The following is an 18,677-nucleotide window of genomic DNA, read 5'->3' as shown; positions in this document are numbered from 1 at the left end:
GGGTGGGGGCTGTCTGACAATATCTTTCCAAAACAAAAAATGAAAGTACAAGTAAAGGGTACAACAACTCCCATGGTCCACTTTGGCAAGGAACATCACCAAGCTTAAAATTCCATCATGTGTGCTGCTAAAGGTGGGCAGAATTATGCTTTTCTGTATTTTCAGGCACATATATAATGTCACAATGTTGGATGTTCATGTTGAAAGTGGCTGATGTGTCAAATAATGAGGTAAACGTATGTAGAAGTAATCCCTGTGAGTAAAAATAACCGGCTTCTGACTGCTCTGAACGCTCAGTTTCCAGCAATTTTTTCTACTTTCAGCCTGAGCCGATGTCGGCTTGTGATTGATTTTTTTATATGGTCACCTATGAGAGTTCACTGCTCCATTATGGCATTTTCCATTGTTTTGGGAGTAGTCACACCAAGCCATGACTCCATTACACAGCACTGAAAAGTAAAATTAATAGTTTACCTAAATTGAGTGTTGGAGCTGTGCTGGTCATCTGCAGCTCTTCATCAAACATCATCATCACTGATGATGTTTGATCATCTACTTGCACTATTCCTCCCTGCATTATTTCTAAGTGATGAACAAAGAGCTCCAGATATGTCCATATGTTGTTGTTCCGACAGGTTTTAGCGAAGCTCCTCTAATTCAGTGAGGAATATGTTTCACTTCCTGTAAATTCCTCACAATAAAAGTTTCCTGTTCTTTAGCCATGTAAAAACTTTTAATTTGAAGCAGTAAAGGAGTAAATGTTGGGTTTGCATCGGTGGTGACTTTACACAACTCTGATACGTGCTGCCCCTCTGCAACTTCTGGAAAGCTGGCCAATCAGAACAGAGTGGGCTCATCGGGATAGGGCCCTTACAGAGACAGGAGCTCAAACGGACTGTTAGTGACAGAGGCTGAACTGAGGGGCTGCATAAAGGGCCAGTGTAAAATAAATAAGGAGTTTTTCGAACTGTGAATCATGCAAAGCTAATCCAGTGGAGTCCAAAAATAAAAATTTAGAGCCGTAAATGAGCATAATAGGTCCTCTTTAGGGTTATGCTGTCAAGAAAACAGATTTTACAATCTGCAAATTAAACCAATTTATTTTGTGATTCAGAGTCAATGCACTTTACCTGTTTGCAGCTTACTGTGTACATATTATCTTGTTAAACTCCTCCTGTTGCAATACACAGTTGAAAAATATTGTTATAAGTTATAATATATATCATCTGTATGGAGTTTGCATGTTCTCCCCGTGCTCTCTCCATTTACTCCGGCTTCCTCCCACAGACCAAAAACATGCAGGTTAGGTTAACTGGTGACTCTAAATTGCCCGTAGGTGTGAATGTGAGTGTGAATTGTTGTCTGCCTCTATACTATATGTCCTGTGATTGACTGGCGACCTGCCCAGGCTGTACGCTGCCTCTTGCCAAATGTCAAGTTATACTTTTGCATAACTGTGGCTGTCACTGTCCCTTTCTCCTGTCATAGCTTGCTCTTATAAAACATTTCCTGGCTCACACGTGTAGGGGAGAACAGGGTAACATGAGCCACATTTTACATTTGATGATTTTACTGCAAAATGGAAAGTGTATTTGTTTCAAATAATAGTCGTTGTGTAATTTGTTGTTGGAAATTAAAACAAGTTATCTAATTATTATGGTTTTAGAACAATGACCCATGAAAAAATTAGTCCCATGGCACAACTTGCCACAAATGAGCATGGGGTTGGGGTAAATTGAGCACCCTGGGTGTAAATTGTGCGACCATTAAATATTGGTATAAAAATGATACAAAATCAAACAATTTTGAGATAATTTTGAACGTCATTAATGCTATCAATTTAACAAAGGCAAAAACTCATACTTTTAAGTAAAACAATGTTTGTTGTTTGACAAATTAATTGTTATGCTGTGTGGGGCATTTTGCTGGCATGGTTTGGGTCCACTTGTCCCCTTAAAGGGAAGGGTCACTGCAAATCAATACAAAGTTGTTCTCAGTGATCACCTTTATCCTATGATGAAACATTTCTATCCTGACTGGCGTGGTCTCTCTCGATGATCCAATTCAGGGGGTATGAGGGGTTAATGAATGGTTCAATGAGTATGAAAATAATGTGAATCATATGCTATGGCCTTTGCAGTCACCAGATCTCAACCCAACTGAACACCTGTGGGAGATTTTGGACGGACGTATTAGACAGCGCTCTACACCACCATCATCAAAACACCAAATGATGGAATATCTTTTTGAAGAATGGTGTTCATCCCTCTAGTAGAGTTCAGAGACTGTAGAATCAATGTCAAGGTGCATTGAAGCTGTTGTAGCAGCACGTGATAGCCCAACACCTTACCAAGACACTTTGTGTTGGTTTTTCCTTTAATTTGTCACCTGTCTGTATGTACAGCATGTTTCTGTGTGGCTTAAACTTAACATTAGTCAACAATTAGGTATTTATTCATCAACACTGTAACATTTGTAACGGTGATCAAACATTAACATGAACAGTGTCTCTAGACTCTAGAATATCAGAAAATAATACTTAAATACACAGATTACTCTGTACATATGTGGCCTACTTACACTTTTGGGGGTAAACTGAGCCATTGACTCACAAATATGTTAAGTTTATGGCCTTGTTTTGTAGCTTACACTGATTTAAATTAACATGTAATAATGTCCGAAACGTATCTATTATCTATAAAACGTATCTATTTCCTATTAAGAGGCAAGACTGACAACTTTATTAACATTATGAACTCACTTGGCATGACAAAAATCTTTTTTTTTTTTGCTCTGTTTTTCTTACCACTCTCTCCATGTGTGCTTGAGTCCAAGATGGAATGCGTAATGTGAACTATACTTTCTTATTTTATGGTCATATGATTACTTTTGTTTATGGTTACCTATATATAGGGGGTGGCTCATTTTACCCATTGGCTTGACTTACCCCGTTCTCCCCTACTGTATTTTGAATCATAAATAAATAAATATACAAATGTCAATTAGATGGTAATCTGCATGAGAAAAAGAAAAGATATAGTTTACAATAATCGTTCGTTTATCGTGATCAATGTGACCCGGACAGAAGTGATCACTGTAAACGATTTCCACTGTATTACCATAGCCCCTGAGGATTTAAAAAAAATGGTGACATATTTGGATATTGTTCCTCTAAAATATAGACAAAACATGTATCTGACTCCCCATTCAGAGTAGTATTAGTTACTGCTCCAGTTTGACTTTACAAAAAGTAGTGGTTATATCTTCACTGCTTTCATGTGCAAAGATGGTTGACATAAATGTGATACTGCAGTTGTGCCACTGGGTGGCAGCGATGATACACCTGACTAAACATGTACTCAGACAGAGACCAGCTGCAGAATTTACTTTACTCATTTTATATGGGGGTACAGCATGTCTGCAGGCATTTCTGGAGTTTCTGTGAAACAGTTTACTTTGAACGCAGAAGTGTGAGAAGAAAAACAGATCATGAAAACCTCATGTTGGCATCTAACTGTCTGTTTGTTGGGAAGGGGAGGTTTGAGTATGTCTCAGCATTCTGTGTCTCTCCAAAGCCAGTCTCTCTTTTCCATCAGAGGTATCAGACAAAATAAGAAACTCCAGGAAAGCTGCTCAATGGCAGCAGCTTCTACATGTACGAGTACAAGGACAGGTATTGCTGTAATGGAGAAGTAGGTGCTATAGAATTCAGTACATTTAGATGAGGTTGTGTTCAAACTGCAGTTAACACTGCAAGAAGAAAACATACCCTCTTCATTCATTTCAATGAGATAATTGCCATCAGAGGGCTCTGCCAAAAGAAAAAAAACAACAAAACAACAACAAAAAAACCCCCACAATATGGCATCATCTAACAATACACTATGCAAGTCAGTTTATACTGTTTACCTTGCAACATTCGAAATGGATGATAAAATAATTGTTGCAGAGTAACTTTCCAGAGTTGTAAAATTCTTCCTTACAGTATTATAAATGGTTTTCGAGGATTGTATTTTATCATCTCACTGGTACCTGAAGCAACAAACAGCCTCAGTGGTTTTATTGCAAGGCTGTTATTTATTTTTTTATTTGTTGGTTTATTTAACAGGGACAGTGCACAATAATAAACACTGCTTGAAATGCACCAGAGTTGGCCAAGAGGCTATATTTCATCTGTAGTCTCTGGACGAATGTTACAGTCACCCTTAAAACAGAATACAAGATTGAATTTACAAAGTTATTGAGATCATTTATAAGCATGCAGGACAATAATAAAAAGAAAAGAGAATATTAATGTTAATGAAAACATCATTCAGGACTCCCTTATTACAGACATAAAAAGCATGCACAGTATATAAAATTCATAAATCAGTCTGATACAATAAAGGCAAGACCACAATAAGACATGCATGCAGGTATATGAGGGCAGACTGGCGATAGCAAAATAGCAAGGGAAGTTCAGCACAGACAGACTGAGGACAGTAAGATGCAATTGAGTTCTAGTGCTGACAGAGTTGAGTATTAACAATTTCTTTAAGTGATCTCTAAATAAACCGTATTTGTCCTGTTACCTCATTGTTGCTGTGATTGTGTGAGTTCCATTCTAGTGCAGCTTTAACAGACAATGCAGACTCACTGAAAGCACTTTTTCTGAGTGGGATAGTGCAGTCCCCTCTTGCTGCACATCTATATGCAGTTGTTCTTATATTGACAAAGTGAATGGAGGAGATGTCAAGCCATATACAATCTTGTAGGTAAGACAAACATCTACATATTTAATCATGTTTTCCCAACTCAGAAAGTTATATTTTTTTAAATTTTGGGCGATGAAAATGTTACAATTTCTTGTCAAGGATTTTAAGCGTTTGTTTATACAAAGACTGTAATGGTTGTAGAGTAGTGGTGCTAGTCTGCAACCAGGTTGTTAAGCAGTAAGTGATATGAAAAATGACCACAGAATGCATGTACATCTTCCCTGCCTCTGTTGACATGTTATCTTGGATGAACCTGAAATTTGAAAGACTGAATTTGACCTGGTTACAAACCTTTTTCACCTGAGCCTTGAAAGAAAATTTGGGATCAATCAGAACTCTGAGGTATTTGCATTCAAGATACGACCTGTAGCCTCCCTCTCCTCTGATACAAAGACATCTGGCTCTACATTAGAACTGTTCGTCTTGGTAAAAAAAACCATGCATACTGTTTTAGACACATTTAGTTGCAAACAGCATTGCTTTAACCATGCTGTTACATGAACCATGGAGTTTGTGAGTTCATTAACAACTTGTGTCATACTGCTACCATGGACATAAATACAGTGTCATCCTCATACATTTAGATGTTGGTGTCAGGACATACAGATGGAAAATCACTGATATATAATGTAAATAGCAATGGGCCCAGGATAGATCTTGTGGGATACCTATCCACAGACGGAGGGCAGTTGATTGATGATTCTGTACTCAGACAGAATCATCAATCGATTTAATAGATAGAATTCTATCCATTTCAGTGCATCTGAAGAAAAACTGAAGCTAGATAACCTAGACATGAAAATTCAGTGATTAACAGTGTCAAATTCCTTCTTGTGGAGAGAACAGCAAAGCACAATAAACAAACCAATCCTCAATCAAGAATGTAGATATTCAGTGATTCTGCAAAACCCGGATTAAATTCAATGACAGTTTTCTTTTTTTACATCCACTGGCAATGTTTTTAAAAAATCTCACTTTCAACAATATCTGCACATTGCACATTGTCATTTGATACATTGTTATTAAAAAAGTTATAGCCACTTTAAGGATAGGGAAAGATAAGATTAATAAAAGGTGAATGCTCATACTGTATGCACTTACCACACCAAGCTCACAGCCTTACTTTCTGCCTTGCCGTATGCCTTAGCTTGATTTATAAGTGAGCATGTTTGAGAGAGCTCACGTTGCAGTTTCAGTTATCTGGAGATCTGTGAGGTTTAACTAAATTTGGACCCAAAAGCAGGATTCAGACACATGGCTTGCAGTTTTATTGAGGACTTGTTGAAATGGAAGTTTGGAGAGATGATCCAGAATAAAGATGGAGCAGGGCAGGCAGAGAGAGCTGAGCTGTCGGCTGAAGGCAGGCTGGCGAGACACTGGGCGAGGCAGGCAGACAAAAACTTAAGATGGTTAATGAACCTGACGCACAGGCAGGAAAACACAGTCAGACTCAGTTCAGGCAAACTTAAGACTTGAACTTGGCTGTAATGTTAGTACTACATTGGTGAACTGAATGATCTGGTGAAGACTGGAAAGTAGAATCGGGGTATGTATATACTGCAGGAGCTTGATGAGTGGATGGGTTGCAGGTGTGCAGGTTGATCGGCAGCAGGAGGGAAACAGAGCGCCACACCCAGACAGACACTCACAGACATAGAGAGAGAACAAAACAGGGGACATACTAGAAACACAAGGGAGGGGTAAACAGCAGAAACACTATGAATGAGGGAGAGACACAGCCGGACCATGACAAGATCAGGCATTCTTTTCAGGCCTGCTTCCTCATTTAGGCTGACACTTCAAGTCCAAGTGCTCTGTGGTTTTATGAAGAGTAAAGCAGCTGGAGAGCAGGTAAATGCTTTATTAAATATTCCATGAAGAGCATCAAATATTGTCACTTTTCTCACCTCTTCCTTTCTCATCTTTCCAGGGACTAAGGAATATCATGTATTTTCAGTTCCATGATTAAAATAGACAATGTCTGAACCCTGAAGACTTTAATGTAGGAACCCAGTCATAAATCATTTAGGGTTGTGTCAGCTAAATGCTGAAAGTGCAAGTGAAAGGTATGAATGGCTGGATTGACCTGCACATCATCTCAGGTCTTGGACTATTATGGCAGTGTCACCGTCAGGTTTAATGATACATACCTAGCTAACAAATTATATGGTAACAACGAAATGGCTATTAACTTAAAACATGAACACACGTCGTGTCCTGCACCTTAGCTTGTTGAACAAGCCACCAAACAAACATTCATCTGGGAAAAGTGTACTGCTAACGTCAGTTAGAGACAAAAAGAGGTATTTCTGATATTTTTCCAAAGACCTTTTTTATTCATTCTAATAATACAAAACTATTAACAATACATTAAAAAAGCATGTGGACATTTTATTTGACTGCAAAGAGGGATGATAAAATGTGATTTCAGTTGGACTTCCATATTGTTTAACACCCAGTTGGATATTTAAAGGTTTTCATATCTGAGGTTCTGAGTCATAATTATGACTTGGAGGATAACTAAACTGAGTTTACAAATTGCAAACTAATTATGAAAACTTGGATTTGTCATTAGTAGAAAATACTGTGAAAACAGTGGGTGTGTCATTGATATGTGTAGGACCTTTTAAATCTACATTATTTTTATCCAAAAAATGGATCAAATGACTAAATATGAGTGAAAGGGGTTGCATGTCATTCAAGTATGTCATTAAAAATGTTGTCATCACTAAATAGTGACCTAGTACCTATGTTACCTTCCAGTAAAATAGGTACGATGTATGAATTGCTATGATGACAATAAAATGAAAAAGGTATTAAAAAAAGAAAGGGGTTGCTTATAGTGACAAACCCACTCTATTACTTTGTAGTAGGGGTCTTCGTGGATCCAAAATGTTGGATCTGATATGACCTGTTAAATTTTTATAAAAGAGAGACCCAAATTAAAAGAGGACTCAAGCAGCACCAGACCCAACCCAAATAGACCCAATGATAATTAGACCTGATCCAAAATGCAGTTGACCCAAACAGAGAGAGAACAGAATGATGATCTTTCAGTAATCATGATCAGTCTAACAAGCAGCTGCGGTGGAAAAGAGCAGCGACACTATAGCCTAATAATACTGTCTTATGAGTAAATACAGTCATAGAAACTAATTCCAAAATAATTAGTGTATACAGTATGCTTCAAAGCCTAAAGATATAATTTAAGGTGCATCAAGAACAAAACATTCTGTAGTCAGCTGGACTATAGATAGAAGATCATTTTCTAACCAATTTAATATCTGTGAGCCAAATTCAAAAAATAATCATTTATTAGCATACATTTTTAATATACTATAGGTCGCAGGTTTTCTACAAATATTTTCTGCAACTTTAATGTACCATGTGTTAACCATTCCTGCTTCAGCATCCAGACCATGGGTCTGGAAGCCCGAGGCCGAAGAACTTTAAAGTTAAGCCCCTTCAATTTACTCAGGATTTGGCGAGCAAAGCAGGGGAACTTGGTCTTGAGGAACTGTAGCATTTATCAACTGACAAATTGAAGCTTAAACTGTACATTCACAGTTTTACTATTAACTTTAATCTGCTCCAATTGATAGTGCCTGCCTGCTCTGCTGCACACTGTCACTAGTCTCACTTGTGTCTTGTTTTCTCAGAACTGAGTGGACTGGTGAAGACCTCTGCTTTGCGGTTCTCCCTAGCGTTTCAGTATCTTTCAGCTCACTGTTACTTCGTTTACCGTTCTGAGGAACTCAGTGTATGTAATGGAGGGTAATGGAGGGATTGATTTTGAAGGGTTTAGGGGTTCTTTTGACTGGGTAGAGAGCAACACTGGGCAACCGAGGAGCTAGACCCTAAAAAGTGAGTTATTACAACACTTAAAACCAGGGTATAAAAAGATCAACATAAAATATCAAAATAAATAAAACTGTTTAAAAGCAAATTAAAAAGGGTAAAAGATCCCTGCTAAAAGAAACTAAAAAGTCTTTAAAATGAATACTATAAAATTCTGAAATTAAAATATCCTTTCAATGTTCAGGAGTAGGGAGTAGGCTGTGGACTGTCACCAGCTGCTACTACTCCTGAGCCGCAGTCTTCTTGTAGGCTGCTGGTCTCCGCAGGTGCTCTGAGGACGGGGAGAAAGAAATAGAAGTCACTTGTTCTGCACGCACACACAACCTTCTAATGGTGCCCAGAGTACTGCTACTATCATGACTCACATGTCCGGGCAGAGCTCCAAACTCTGCCCGACTTCTGTGTCCGCTGCACTCTCACACCATTCCCTACAACCCTGCTCCAGACTTCCAGTCGCCTGGAGGGGAACGTTTTGGGGGGGCTGGGGAGCACCACCTTGCCTGTGGTTCCTGGTCACCCTGGTGGGGCAATCTCTGGGCCTTTACTCTCTCTCCCCCTCCCCTGGTGGTTCCTCCACGGTATGCCCTTAGATGTGCTGAGGAAGAGAGAGGTGCCAAGCTGTACAAGACTAAAATTGGCCCACCTCATCTTTACCCAGACCCCAGGCATGGCTAAAAGCTGCTCCCTATCTCTGCCGTTCCCCTCCTGTCATGTGTTCCCCACTCTTCTTCCTGCTTCCTGTCATCTGTGGCCTTCCTTCTGCAATGCTACGTAAACATATTGATAGACCATATGTTTACAGACATCTGCAGATAGAAACAGATGGAAACAGGGTAAGTTAACAGATAATCAGAATAGTTATAATGAAAATTAAAATAAATAATCTTTCAAATCAAACATCCCAAGATATGAGTGGAAGGTATTGTTCTTGCTAATGCATTTATACCCTTTTGTGACTCAAAAGTTGCTTAATCACGTCATGTGATATGTTACTTCAGCACACTTTAACAACAAATATTATTGGGAGCACTACAGAAAATTGCAGATGAACATTTAATATCCAGAAATTCACATTATAGACACTACCATTGACTATCTAACAAATTCACACACTGACCATACATGGTCCAGACATATAGGACTAGGTTTTGACCAAGTCTTGTTCTCAGGAGTTAGTGGAGACTAAAACAGAGCTAAAAGGAGAGTGAATATTGGATGTAAAATTCAGTTTAATTGGCCAGAAACAAACTCCAAATCAATGCTAATGTTGCTCTATGTCTGCTTAATGTGTAAAGAGGCAATTGATTGCTTGCTCCACTGCACTCAGGTGGCTAAAAAAACCACTTAATGCTGTTTTTCATCAGCTGATCTTTCCCAGATAATGTTACTATATCTGTTACTGCAAGTAACAGGGACACTTGTGAAATATGTATCATCGCTCCCTCTGGTATTACGGTACGTCACTTTTGTGTTAGGTATATGCTGGTCATGTATTTACTGTAGCTCCCAGTGGTTGCAGAACAATTAGCAATACTTCTCATTTTCAAAATTTTAGACATTGCTATAGAAGTATGTATTTTTAACAAAGGGATTTTATTCCTTTTTGGTTTTATTGTTTAAAACAGTGGATTTAGCTGTATTGTGTTCACAGATTCAATCACTATTGTGTTAAATAAATCAACAATAGAGGAAAAGAACATGTGTACTTTGTATTGTCATGAAAATTGAGAAGATTGTTACTTTCAGTTCTTTGCAGTTCTGAGGTCTTGGGAACTTAAAACTTTGATTTTATAACCCGCCCCCTCACCTCACAGTGTCTCACAAACAGACACACATACACAAACACTCACGCACACACACACACACACACACACACGCGCACACACACACACACACACACACACACACACACACAGACACACACACACAAACGTGCACAGAGCCCAGAGGGAAACAACAGGATGCTGCAGAACACTGCATTTGCAACTGGAGCAGACACAGTTCACCCGACAGGATTTTCTCCAAATCCTTCAATTGAATTTCTCCCTCCCGCGAGGGGAAGATGCTGCCGCCTTTCCAGCCCAATATCCCAGAGCAAACACTTGCGTCAGCTGTTTGTGTTTGCCAATACATTATGACTATGAATATTTAAAGGCAAAATGGAGTTTGCTCTTCTGTAACATTCGTCACTTTGAGGAGGAGCCGATGTTTGGAATTAATTTCAAATGCGCTTCATTTAGCGTTCAATAATTACAGCACTTGTTGTTATAAGCATATTTTAGTCAAATAGTTCAATATGACATGAGCAGGTTAGTTATTGAGACAGAAAACCATCATTGTCTTTATTTTCAAACTCAACAAGATTTTGAAATATCAAATAATAATGAATAATACCTTCATCCCTCCACATAGCAGTGACCTATTAAAGACTTACAATAACTAATGTGAGGTCATTTAGATCTCCTAGAAGCCTCATTAAAACTTGCCTTGCAGCTTTCCTTTGTTTTCAGTCAAGGCTCTTATTCTCCGGGTGAAAATAAATTCATGGTAATTGTGAATTCTTTATCGTGAGAAGCTTTTTTTTTTAATCCTTACAGTGCATCATATGGAATTCCTCCTGGCCAGTGTGTTGAAATGATGCTGTCACTGCAGGCAGGTTCACTTACAGGACTGTAGCTGCCACTAGTAGAAGTGATAGTATATATATAACAGTCTGATTTTGAATTGCCTCTGTGCTGTTCAGGAAAATGAAGCATACTGTTATCGGTGATTCAACAGTAATGTTTATTTTCTTCGCCCTTGATGATACCTGATGTCTATCAGTCATGTTATTGATGAGTAGAACATTGCAGCCAGTTTAGCTGTGCACGTCCCTCCATTTCATTCAGCCGTGCTGACTTGAGCTGATATAAATTGAGTGAGTGCAATTGATTTTGGGCATCTGCCTTTCAGCGAAGGGGAAGTTGGTGAAAGGAGGAAGAGACAGCAGCACCTCGGTGCAGCGAAGAAGAGGAGAAAGAAATGTGTGTGAGAGCGATAGAGACAGACAGATGGTGTTGCTACACAGGAGCCTGCCCTAATGTAGTTTAGTTCAGCCCTTATCACCACTGGCAGCATTTGGCACAATTTAAACAGATACAGGGAATAGTAAACACAGCTAAGCTTTAAAAGATTTATGACACATTTCAAAACACATTATCTGCATTAAGTTTGCCCAAAAAAAGAGCCAATTTGCAATACTTTTCATCAGATCTGTTTCTTAGCAATAATATATTATTACTGTTATGACAAGCCATGCTACAGTAGGGGTGTGGCCCTAGACACGGCAATGTCAGTCTGTCGATCCAACACTTTGTTTCAGGCTAAAATATCTCAGCAAGTATTGGATGGAATATCATGATATTTGGTAGAATCATTCATATTCCTCACAGGATGAATTCTCAGAGCTTTGGTGATCTCCACTTTACTGTCACGCAATCATTAGGTCAAAATGTCAATTTGTCCAGTACATCAAATGTTGCTTGTGGCACACACTAAAATGTACCATATAGACAGTGTCACACCCTGCCTGGACTTTGTGTGTTTTTTGGTCTTTTTATGTTCTTGTGTTCTTTGGGGTCTCCTGGTTTGTACTTCTGTTGTTTAGCCTGGTGTGTTGTATACTTTAGTTTAGGTTCATGATGGTTCTTGGACAGGTTGGTGTGGGTTGTATTAGAGTATTGTGTTTTCTGGGTTTCGGTTTTGTTACTGTTTCCCTTGTGTGTTCATGTACTCCTCCTCACTTGCCCTGCTTCACCCTCGTTAGCCCTGCTCTGCTCTGTGTCTTCCTCACACCTGCCCTGTATCAGTCTGGTCAGCTTCCTGTGTTTCCTCAGCCAATCACTCCCAGCCTGCCCTTGTGTCTCATCACCTGTTCCCCATTCCTTGATTAGTTTAGTCTGTATTTAAGGTCTGGTTTTGAGTTGAGTCTTTGTTGGATCATTCGTTTTGTTTCATCTGCTAGTTCTGTTCAGCTCTGTTTGCCTGTTCTTGACCATCCATGATTAAAGGAGATTTTCATCAAATCTGCATTCCAGCCTCTGCGTTTGGGTCCACTCCTGCTTCCCCAACCTGACAGACAGAAGTAGTAAAAACACAGTGGCGGAGATGTGTTGATCTGGTCAGTGACTGTATGTATGTAGATGTGCAGGCTTACACAGAAAACAATGTAGACCTGCAAACTTGTTGCCATTTGCCAGTGAAATGACTTTAACTTAGTTCGGCCTAGCGACAGCACCGACCCACTACAGTATATGTAAGGCAGGTGATTCCCTTCTCAAAGCACTGTAGCTAACAGCGCCTTGATTCACGATAACTCTCCAGGAAAGTCACAATTATATCACTTTTGCTGTCCTAATGCACCCTGACTGCTACAATACTTCTATCTGTATGGTGCATCTGTGTTACTGTTATTTTTATATTACATGATGTCATGCAATGCTGAAAGTAAGAGTTTCACTCCAAGCCATCCTCAACTTCGGCAGAGAGAAATGGTCAAAAGAGGGAAAGTGGCAAAAAAAGAGGTACTGGGCTAAGCAGAGAGAACATGGGCTTAGCATCATACATCATCATACACCGCTTGTACAGTATGTGTTGCACTTAAGTCTTATTCCAGCATAAAATAAGTTGAGTTTAACAGCTTTAATGTATTTAACACATTATAAATTGCTAACAACATTAAGCAGTCATTTATGGGAGTCAGCAGGGCGGTTCAATAGCAGTAGCGAAAAAGAGAAGACATTTCTAAAAAATACTGCTAATACTTCACTACTAATGCTGTCATCTGACCTCTAAAGAGCTGACCATGACAGGTAAAAAATATATTGTGCAGGTGATAACATGACAAAATGTCATCACTTTGTACCTCTTTCACAGTTAACCTTTGCCGGCTGTTTTTATTCTCCTCTGTCTGATTTACACACATTCAACATGTCAATTCAGTCTGCGATCCAAAATGTCAAAACATATTGAACAAAACTCTGATGAAGCGAGGTCATCTTTTATCACCCATATTAAAAGAGATCATTTCCTGCGGAGGAAAAACGAGCTCTGCTGTAACGTCGGTACAGATTGCTCCTGTATATTTCTTCAGGCACAGTTTGCTATCAACAGCAGATATTTATAGATGTCCACCAACTCAATTTCCTTGCCTTCGATTGCAGTAGGCGGTAATCCTCTAAAACTTATAGCTGTGTCCTTAGTTTTTAAAATGTTCAAGTCTAAGTAGAATTCATCACAGCTTGACACAAAGTCATCAGTAACATGGCCACATGCATTTCCCCTCTGCTGCAAACATCCATGAGAAGGATCCCTGCACTCATTTGCTTCCACACATTTGTAGTTCATCATTTACTTTATACTATATAGGTTTCAAGTCATCAAATATTCACAGAAAACTGCTGCTCTTTCACCGCAATGACAACACACTTTTCTAATCATTAATAATTTTATTGGCCTTATCGCCAGTAAATTGCTCCATGTACCAATATTACCTTACATGGCTTTGGGAGTAATATCATCTGATTCAATTTCTAACACAGCATATGAAAACAGTATAACCGCAGCACTAATTATCACAGCTTCATGATTTAGTCATGATAAGTCAGTTCTCACTTAGTTTCTAACTTTCAACCCTGTTACACAAGCTTTATGAGACTGTGCAGAAATGTTAAAATATATTTATATGAAGTTGCATAAGCTTACATTAAAGGAAAAAGAATCAAACACAAAAACACCCACTTAAAAGAAACCATGGGATATCTATATTACAAAACGCTTAAACAGAAATATGAGTACTACACTTGATTAAAAGGACAGACTGTACAACAACATGTTAATACTGAAAGAGACAGGAGTTTTAGCTATTGAAATGCCATCAGAGGGAAGCATTCAGTGTGACTGGTTCTGACATAATACACCAGTCAACAAAGCTGAGGCACTGACTCAGTGTGCAAAATCTCCCAATAAGAGCAGAGCAAAGGAACCACATGATTTTCACTGTTTTTTTTTCACTGTTTATTCATTTAGGACAGGTTCATAATTTTCTTGTTTTACAGTCTTTGTTAAAACAACAGTCAGGTGCCCAAATGAACACTGAAACAAGCTCTTGCTGTAATTCCTCCTGTTCTTACTGACCATTAGAAGATCCCCTCCAAACACGCTCGTGCTGTATGTGATGGGGAACAAAATCCACAATCCTTGTTTTGAGGTTTCAGTCAGTTAGAAGTTAGTCAAAGCAAGTGGATGTCTTCCACAGTTTGTCTTTTTAGTAAAAAAAAAAATCCCTCTTTGTGAATAAACAGGGTTTTCCTGTTCAGCTGCAGTGGAGGGATTGTACCAGAAATATGGAATTTGGCATTAAAAAGACTCACTTTGAAAGATATCGACTTGCCTCATTAACTTCAAAAAAACTTGTATATTATAAATATATTTTTGCACCAAAGGAGGGCTGTGGATTTTGGCCCCCATCACTTATATTGAATGTGCATTATGAAGGGAACAGGAGGAATGATTACAGGAAGAAAACATGTATCAATGTTCATTTGAGCACCTGACAAATATTTTAAGACAGGCTTTATAAAAAAGGGCCTTTTACTATTGCTGCTCTGTGTTTGTAACCAGCTAAAATCTAACACATGAAGTGCAAGTTGAGTTTAAGCTTTGTTAATGGTGTTACTTAACGCAGCATAATTTGAAGTTTTTGTCAAGTTTGAGAGAAGTGGAGCACGCTGTAAACACAACATTGACATGTCACCTTACAAAGGTGTTGTGGCAAATTTATTCACAAACACCAACAGCAATATTAGCATTCATGTGGAATTCACTCTACTTTTCACTCTATTTTGGTCTCCATCAGCTCCTGAGAAATTATCTACCTGCTAAATGCTCCACCATGTTCACCAGGTAGTGGTTAACTTTGATCATGGGCAGGTAGTGCACAGTGGGTTTATCACAGCTTTTGCTGAAAACAGCGAGAGTGAAACAAAACTGTAAAGTTGTCAACCATAAAACCAAAGCAATTAGTGGAAATAGTTGTCAAGTTGACAATTCTGGCTGTCTTTGCCACTAAAAGTGACATGAAATCATCTGAGCCATTGTTAAAATGATAATACAAGTATGACTTTAACAAAGTGACTGGTGCTGGTTGCTGTGTGACTTAACAGGACAGTAAATAGAGACATTTATGTTACAACTATATTTGTGAAATTATATATTGGTAACATGCTTATTCCCTCTGCCAGGGCACAAATGTGTGGCGAGTTAGGAATTTCAGTTTTAATAGCAAGGTAGAAAAGAGAAATGTCAGTTTAGGTCCATGGTTAGATTCCATCAACAGCTGACAACAACATGTTCGTTTCTTTGCAGCTCATCTGACAGCTCGGCTGGCTCCCCACCTCCTGCTGTCTCTCTGAGGGAAGGGAGGGACAAAAATTATTATTTTCTCATGGCACTGAGTAATTGGTTATATTCTGTCTGTGAAATATGAAGTATTTATGTGTAGACTTTGTATGTGATTATAGCTTTCTAATTATTCTGATAGCAGAAGTTTTTGTTTGTGCCTTAAGCCCATTCATCCAGTGTCCCCTGGTTGGATTTGTGGGGGGAGCAATGCATTTAATCAATGAGTATAACCTGATCAGACCTGAAACTACTTGATTTTCATCACTTTTAAGTGTTATGTGTAACAGGAGTTGGGTTTTCTAACAATATGCCATTGCAACTGGAAAGCAAAGTTTGACTAATTGATCACTCCTAATGACCAATCTATAATGGCACTGATCACATCAATAACTAATTATGTAATAACGATCACTTTTTACTTGTGTCAAATGTGTACAGGTTTGGAGCAGTGCTCCTTGCCAAAAGAAAGATAGAGACAAAAGGGAAAAGGACAAAATGAGTATCTGAGGATTATTACCTCAGCAGAATGTGAAAACGGTTGCACCCACCATTAGCTATTATTCTCTCACCATTTGCATCTATGCTGATCCCCGCTAACCAAAATCTCATCTACTGGGTACAATAGTATGAGTTGCCTGGTATGGCTGATGAGTTGGCTGGATGCACTGGTCTCCAGCAGAATCCATCAGGGTAACTGTGCCAGTCAACAACTCTAAAAGCACCCAAAACAACACCATGATGCTCACAGGAAACATTTTGTAAGACCAGGCGGCTAGACAAATGTTAAATGGCTGGTAATTATTGTAAATGAACTACAAAACCAAATTTACATGTGTATTAGACTAGCTCGAGGCAATTAAGATGTGGGTGATTCAGACAAATGGGTGCCATTCAGGCATGATCATTTTAAACGAGAAAACAAGTTTGTAATTTCATTTCTGATCACTGAGTCTGATAGAGGATGTGTTTGCTGTAGGAAGTAAACACACTTCAAACACACAACACATCTCCCACCTGAGGCATAAAACCGCAATCATTATCAGGCTCTGCTCTCTGACAAGGACACTGTTTGAGTTCAGCATTGTCACGGACAACATGGAGCCTGTCTGATTATGATTAGGAAAGTAATCAGAGGTAATTGCAGTTCTGTCAAACTATTCATGCTGCACATCTCTCTTGGTCATGACTTTCAGATAGAGAATTAATCTGAAAATCTAAACCATTTGTCATCGTAAGCATGTCAAGACTCGTGTAACATAAAAAACAATGACAGAATTATGACAGGAATTCATATTTGAAGTCATTGATCCTGTTAAATTAGGAATATCAATAACAGGTTTCTTATAACTTACAAGCTATTGACATTTTTGTGACATGTGTCAATGGGAACTTTGATTGACAGTGTGGGTAGGCCTAGACAGACTAAGGGCTCTATTTTCCTTACACAGGTGCAAATGCAAGCACAATCCCCAGGCTCAAGCACACATGGACATGAGTGAGGCTGAAGTTTCTGACAAACAGAGAAAAACTTCACCTCAGAGAAGCACCCAAAGTACCAAAACAAAAGTAAAAAACACCCCAAATCTTAATATACGTCAACCCGATTATGCTGTCAGTGGTAGAATGAACAGGCAGTTGATGTATAGGCTTATTTGTGCCACAGCTGCTGGCATACCAGCACTGCCGGTTATAGTTGTTTGAACAATTAATAAAAGTTGATTAATAGATTCAAACTCTGCTGGTCTGCTTCTCCTCTGTATATTTAAAAAGCCTCACTCATGTCTTTGAAGTCCAATAAACATAAATGAGTACATATGCAAAATATCAATCTTTATTTCCAATCCAATGAAGGAAAAAAAATAAACCTAATATCTTTAAACAAACAAATGCAAAATAAAGTTTAGAGATTTGCTACTTAGTGAGTAGTAAAGTTCAGAAAAGTCAGATGTGATAAAGGCTGGTGTTGCGTAGGAAGGTTTAAATAATGAATGCAGGTATCCATGTTGTGGCAGCTGTGTGTAAAGTAAGCAGGATTGTGGACATGTTTGAGTATGGTCCTCTGCCCTTAAGTTACATAGTGAACATAACCAACTGCTTCTGAAATCTGCATGTATTGGTGAGGTTTTTAAAAATCATTTACTTGTTTCCTCTGAATGTTCTGGGCCCTGAAAGTAACCTGCAGCTTTTTCCTTGTAAGCCTATATTTGCTGTCTGGGTTTGCAAACTGGACCAGTGTGGATATATACACTGAAAAAATACTGTCAAATGTTGTCATGTTTTAACTTGTTTTCACACCGTTTAGTAGTGTTAATGATTATGTGGCTCTGTCTTCATGTGCAGAAGTCACTACTGTAAATATTGTGAGATGTGACTGCAAGTGGCAAAACTGAAAACACACACTGTAATAATCCTCGAGACATGACAGACAAAAAACATTTTGATTCTACAGTGTAAGCGGAGTTTGGACTTTAGCTTATAGGAGCTCCCAGTCAGCAACTATGCCAATGCTGACCAATGATGTAACCAATGGTGGCACCCACCCTCAGCCAGGTGTCACCACTTCTTGTATCCGCATTTCAAATTAAAAGCCCTCTAGTATTTCATACATGGTCTAGCCAATCTTGT

The 18,677-nt window shown here is 38.7% G+C and overlaps 1 long non-coding RNA gene across 2 annotated transcripts in view; it reads left to right on the top strand.

Moving 5' to 3' along the window:
- The first annotated feature begins 6,469 nt into the window (after positions 1-6,469).
- The window catches only part of LOC122980061, a 29,358-nt gene continuing 17,150 nt past the window's right edge, over positions 6,470-18,677 (top strand). The window contains exons 1-2 of one of the 2 annotated variants that reach the window (XR_006402985.1): positions 6,470-6,605; positions 12,689-12,771. This is a non-coding gene — a long non-coding RNA (uncharacterized LOC122980061). Of the gene's footprint in view, positions 6,606-12,661; positions 12,772-18,677 lie in introns of those variants that run through there. The other variant, XR_006402986.1, reaches the window with a different exon arrangement.

The sequence above is a fragment of the Thunnus albacares genome, chromosome 4, assembly GCF_914725855.1.
Source record: "Thunnus albacares chromosome 4, fThuAlb1.1, whole genome shotgun sequence".
Taxonomy (NCBI): Eukaryota; Metazoa; Chordata; class Actinopteri; order Scombriformes; family Scombridae; genus Thunnus; species Thunnus albacares.
The sequence above is the reverse complement of the archived record's forward strand: the minus strand, read 5'-3'. Positions and strand labels throughout refer to the sequence as shown.